At 29.5% G+C, this 6,577-nt stretch overlaps 1 pseudogene; it reads right to left on the minus strand.

Annotated features, from left to right (window-relative positions):
- Positions 1 to 3,517: 3,517 nt before the first annotated feature.
- On the minus strand, positions 3,518 to 6,260 carry LOC112727430 (O-fucosyltransferase 19-like; annotated as a pseudogene).
- Between the last annotated feature and the right edge of the window lie 317 nt (positions 6,261 to 6,577).

Here is a 6,577-nt window from a genome sequence, read left to right on the forward strand (position 1 = left end):
AAGGTTATTACAAGAAAGCTAATATTAGCTATGACCATAAAGTTAACTTATATTTAAATTTGTCCCAATTAATACAATTAAATATTTATGAACCGATCCTTATATTATTGGGTATTTTTATTTATTGCTTATTTACGTAAGTATCCAAATTGTTCCCTTAATCCAACTACAAGGAAACACGTTGTAAAGCGAAAGCAAGAATAATAATTAGATACCAAAATGGTATTTGAAAGTATATATTGCTAACAAAAATAATTTTGAATCATATATACAATGAAGATTTAAAAGAAATAATAAAAAAAATATGTTTTTTTATAAATAACGATTTTTGTATTTATAAAACAATTTTTACATTTGATTTGAATTTATGTGAAATATTTAAATAATTATTTAAAAAATATATATAAAAAATTAGAGATTATATATTTATTTGTAGATATAAGTATAGTTTAATTTAGTAACTAATTTTTAATATATATAATTGCCAAGATTTGTTGGTAGGTATAAGCTATGGATAGCTGCAACGAATATCAGAAAGAATAATAAATCAACGTAATTACAAATATAAAATATTTGTATATTTTTTATTGGAACTTTTTTAGGTGAAAAAAAAGTATATTTCAGATCTTGAAAGATCAGATAATAAAAAAAATTAATAAAATATATGAGCGTCGGTTCACAATAAAAAAAGAGTAACATGTGGAATAAATTTAAAGAAAATATACTTTGTTATTGAACATAGAGATATCAATTTACAAACTTCCTAAAAAACACGGTCTTCCATTACAGCAGGTGTTTTATGGTCTTTCATTATAGTAGGTATTTCATGTCAATTTATGGTCTTTTAAAGAAGTAGGAAAACAGGAAAATGCAAAACCCCATTGTATATATGGTGTGTAGTTAACGGTAAAGGTGAAGCCTTTGTGATTGAAAAATTCTAAGAAATGTGCGATTTAAATGGCTATCGGAAGATTTGAAGTAGGTCCCACTAGGCGATGTTAGTGGTAGCTGTAACGTCAGCGATGAGATATTGAATAGGAGCTTCCGACAAATGCCGATTTCGAAAACAAAGGTAAAGAAAAAAAATGAAAATAAAAATAGGAAAAAATTTTTATATTATTTATGAACCATGAAAACAATGGAAGAATGCCTAATAATAAAAGAAAGTCTTGATGATGTCCTCAATTCAGCGGGCTCTAGATTCGTAATGGGCTTAATCGCCAGATTCCTCTCACTTCTTTAAGTCCCTTTGCATCTCTTCAACCAATATCGCTACTTCTTGCCACGCCGTCCACCTCAATACATCCCGCATCCGAGGCAAGGTTGTCGCTTGGTGTGCTCTCTACTGTGTCTTTTACGATGCCTTATGTTCTGTTTGTGCAAATCGACATCGAAAATTTTTCGCTTCTTAAGGGTTTGTGGAATCGAATTTGAAAGTCCAGAAAAAGGGCATGGAAATCAAATGGTACCGCCGTTGGCCCGTGGTAAGAAACTAATGCTAATTGAAACGATGTCGTTGTGGAGATTAATAAATAAAATAATTAATAAAATAAGTTTGAGTTATTTTAACTAATTAATAATTATAATTATTAATAAATACTAAATAAGATCAATTTAGTAAAGTTAAATTTTTAATTAAACAAATTTTTTTGGTAAAGTTATAAAGTTGAATTTTTAATGATTTGTTAAGTATTTATTAAAATAAAAAAATTTAAAATTTTATTAATAACAATTTTAACATGTATTTTTAGAAGTTAGAATTCATAGTAACTAAATTTAATATTAATTAATGTTTTACCCAAATTAAATACTAAATAGAATAAAAATATTTTTATATGAAAACTAACCAATAATCTAGATATTATCGTGATCAATAGATTCAATAATGTTAACTGATCAACAAAATATAATATTTTTGACAAATATTTCACTAATTTTAAATATTAAAGGCTACATTCTAAATCTTAAATTTTATAATTATTTATAATTTATAATAAAAATTTTTAATAATTTATAAGAAATATTTATAATTATTTTTTTAAATTTATTATTGAATATACTCTTTATTATATTCATTATGGATGTTATTAAATATATAATATTCTCTATATATACGTTTGGATCATAATAAATCGAATTAACTTACATCCATTTATGTATCTTGGTAAATCAATTTGTGTATATAGCTCAACGCATACTAATTCGACCTTGTCTGTTTCAATTTATCCTGACCATTTTTGTTTATAAATCCAACTTGCTTCGTTCAATTTACTAAGGACACAAACTTTCAATTAATTATTGTTATGACATGTAATTCGAATCGGTCACATTAGATTTGCTGTTTCCTTTAGTAAATCAAATTGAACCAATTCGATTTACTACTATATCCATAAATTGAATTTAACCAATCATTTTTTTATTTGGATGAATCACAAAATATTGAATTAGCTTTAGTTTATTTATGTGTTTTGTCCCTCCGTTTATATGAAAAAAATTTTGCACATAAATTTAATTAAATTTATAGATAATTTTTTAAATAACTTGCTTGAAAATTAGTCATTTATGTACGTGAAAATGTAAAAAATTAGTTATTTATGATTTGACAAAGTTGATTAAATCACTAAGAATTTTTAATTGTTAACTTCACATGAAGACCACTGTACGTAAGTTTTCATCATTAGTATATTGTAGTTAACTTCATGTGAAGTTGATAGTTAAAAGTCTGTAAATAATTTGGCTAAATTATTATTTAACGATTTTCAATTATCAATTTCACATGAAATTAACTGTACATAAATTTTTACTATATATAAATATATAATAATTAATTTAGTGGTTTATTTTTATATATATAGTATTTTTATTTAGAAAAATCTTTTAAAATGTGAAGAATTATAAAATGTAAAGTAAGTAATTAATCACTGCTAAATTTATAATTTTTATCATATATGAATTAAATTATCTTAATTTAAAAATAATTAACTTATTTTTTCATTTATCTAATATTTGGAAGTATGAGTTTGTATTACAATATTTTTTGGACAGACTGTGGGTATAGGCCCATGTGGCCAAATCTAACAAAAAATCTAACCACTAATCAATAACTTTTTCCCAAAAAAAAAAACCAATCATAAAATTGTGGATCTAACCAGACCATTTTATATATCAGTTCATAATTATATGTAATATTGGGTCAAATTTAACAATATTAATAATTTGTGTCCTGCAGTAATCTAGACCTTCCATCAAAAATTCTTTTTTTAGTGTTTTGAGTACCAGAAAATACTTTTCTCACCTAAGACATTTCCTTCTTTACTGTACTCAAAGGCAGATTGTTGCAAAACAATATATATAATACACAAAACACTTCAATGGAAAAAAATTTCCTACGTTTCAAATGTTACATCCTTGAAGAATTGTAACTATATGCTCCATTTGGCAATTGTTTTTCTCAAAAAAGAATCAATAATCCTTCCACTTCCACGAGAGTAATTTCATCATAAATGTCAATCTCCCACTATAATCTTAATCTATGTCTCGTATTGATTATACACAAAAAACCTTTTATCTGTTCCTTCTCTAAAATGGAAACTCATACTTTTTAGTGAAATGAGAAGAACCCTAACACAAATGTCTCTTTAGATTCTTCAGCAGCCACATCAAATTTGGCTTGAAACAAAGGAGGAAGCAACATTCCCACCATAACAACATGAATGAGCTTTTTCCTTTTTTTAACATTTCCTTAAATATAGTGCCATTTTTAACATAATACACATTGTGAAGAACCCCAACCAATTTTACCTACTTATCAAAAAATCTAGTGTACTATCTTTGCAAGTCGAGGCCGATTCGATGATCAAGTTTTAGTGCTGTGATCATCTCCTGAGACTTGTTACATACACAACTGGGGAAAGGATTCGCGAAAATTTCTCCTCGATTCTTGCGACTCGCCTACCTGTCTAAGATAAGGAGCACTTAGCCTATATTAGAATGCAAGTTCTTGACCTCAGAAAAAAATGCTACCCATTTCATGGAACCTTCGGCCAATTGATCAATTAGTCTCACAAAATTCAATCTAAAAAAGAAATGAAAAAGATTATATGTGTGACAAATACCATTTCTATGTAAGAATTTCTAAGGTCCCATTTGTTACAACATTTCTAATAGTGGTGTTCATAGGCCGGGTAAAACCGGATTTGTCTAAATCCAGATTCGACCCTAAATATATACCGGATCTATTTTTTAGATATTAACCCGACCCTAAACCCGATGAAACCTAAATATTTTCAGGCCACAACTATACTAGATCCAAACCGGGTGAAAACCGGGTCTTTAAAGCATAAAGACACTTATTTATAAAGAAACTTATTTATGATGCACTTATTTATAAAGAAGAAACTTGTTACCGAAAAGTTGATATCCATATTTGAACTTGAATTTGTCCATAAATTATAATTTGATGCTTCTTTGATCTATTTTCTAATTCAACAAGTGTGATTAAAAATAAAACAATAAACTTATAATTAATATAACATAATATTGAAACTAATTTAAAACATATATCTTTTTAGTTCCCATGGGATGCACATGGGCCGGGTTCGCTTTAACCCGTATCCGACCCGAAATAATGACCGGGTCAATCTTTGAGACCTTTACCCGGTCTTAGACTCAGTAAAATCACACCAAATTAGCTCCTAAAGACGGGCCATGTGCACCCCTAATTTCTAAGGTACCATTTCTAAAAGAACTTTGTAAACTGACCTGTCAGGATTGATAGTTTTTCTGAATCCTTCAAACCCCCTATGGCCTTGCACAGCCTTTGCCATGTTTCCATCATAAGTATAAACAAACACATTACTCTCCAATGCCACGATATAATCCAAGGCGGCGAGCCGGTTCTGGTATGGCTTGAAAGGCTCCAGCTCCTCTTCAGTTGCAAGAGTAGAGTGAATGAAGACATTAGGGTACTCTGCCTTAAATGCCGCCATGCTATTGCTACCATATATAGGCCCCGAGACAATGTAGATTGTCGTCGATGAAGGGTACTCCATTGCCTTCAAGAAAACGACTGCCTCTTTAGGTGACATAGGGCATCCACCAAGCAATCTTTTCTCCACACTATCAATCTCTTTTTCCTTCCAATGCTTCACTTCATATCGCATAACCCTTAGTTCATCTGCTTCTTTTGCTGTTAGATTGTGGCTGCAGCCAATGAAAGCTAGCATGTCTTTCTCAAATCTACAAAGTAAGCAAAAACAAAGTAGGAAGCCTTAGTTTGATTGTTGATTAAAGTCTTGTAAATAAATTAACAAAAAAGAAAAAAATAGAGCTTCACTCTATAACTAGAGTCAAGAAAACTTTAATGCCTCATTCGGTAACCATCTTCAAATAATAGATATAATGCAGAAACAGAAAATATTTTTATTGTGATACAAATTTGTCCATTGTTTTAGTTGATCCAAAAACTGGAGAAAATAGAAACAAAGACAGTGATACAATCTTACTATCTTATTTCTATTTTGTGTGTCTACTGAACATGGTAAGACCAACAAGACAACAAAAATAAGCAGAGAATTGGCACGACATCGAAGCCTTTGAATCGAGGAAGCAATGCCATTGTTGGCAAGTCTAGAATCTGTGTGAGTAAACTGTATGACCTTGTGTCGCTTCAACAGTGGTAGAATCTCTCCTCTGTAGTAACTAGCCTGCAAAATAAAGAAGCATCTAAGCCACCATTGCGCCCACTAAGAAAAGCAAGAATTGTTTCAAGGTAATCAAACTCAAGAGACCACCTAAACTAAGCTTAGCTAAACTTTGTTCATAAAACTCGACTCATAAACTCGATTTGGAATCTAAGAGTCTACAACATCCGAATAGATGATGAAAAAATCAACAATGTGAAACTTAATAAGATACAAACCATATGCATAATCTAAAAATAACAACTTTTTATTTATTTTCTAACGAGTCTGTTACACTTTACTCCCTAAAACATAGCTTTCAATTTAGAAGAGCTGAATCATTGCGAAATAGAATTGTTTTCCAAACACACCTTTGACTAAGAAACTGGGGCCTTGAGAAGTGGCTTGACAGATGCATACTTAACCAGCAAATACTCAACTTCGGGCCAAAACTTTTATAATAAGTGACAAGTTTTCAATTTTAAATACTTTTCTAAGTATTTATGCAGTTTCTATTTTCTCATAAATAATACCAGATAGACTTAAGCCGGTACTGCAGGCTAAATTACCGGTACGCATTTTTACATATTTTCCACAGAAAATTATATTTTTCACTCGAAAAATCCACAAAATCCAAATCTCACCTTTAAATTTTCAAATTATTATTCCTAAATTTCCTAACATATTTTGAACAATTAAATTATTTTATTCCGATTAATGGCTACTAAATTCTGGTTCTTACAGGGAAGCTGGGATGAAGACTTGGTTGAAAATAGAGTGACTTGGGATTTGGTAGTAGAATCAGGAGATGTTGATAAACCACTATTTTATGGTTTATCTTATGCTCAATTGAGTGGTTTTTATCAACTCTTTACTCACTTATTCATACAATTCGC

This window comes from Arachis hypogaea, chromosome 2 (genome assembly GCF_003086295.3).
Source record: "Arachis hypogaea cultivar Tifrunner chromosome 2, arahy.Tifrunner.gnm2.J5K5, whole genome shotgun sequence".
Lineage (NCBI taxonomy): Eukaryota > Viridiplantae > Streptophyta > Magnoliopsida > Fabales > Fabaceae > Arachis > Arachis hypogaea.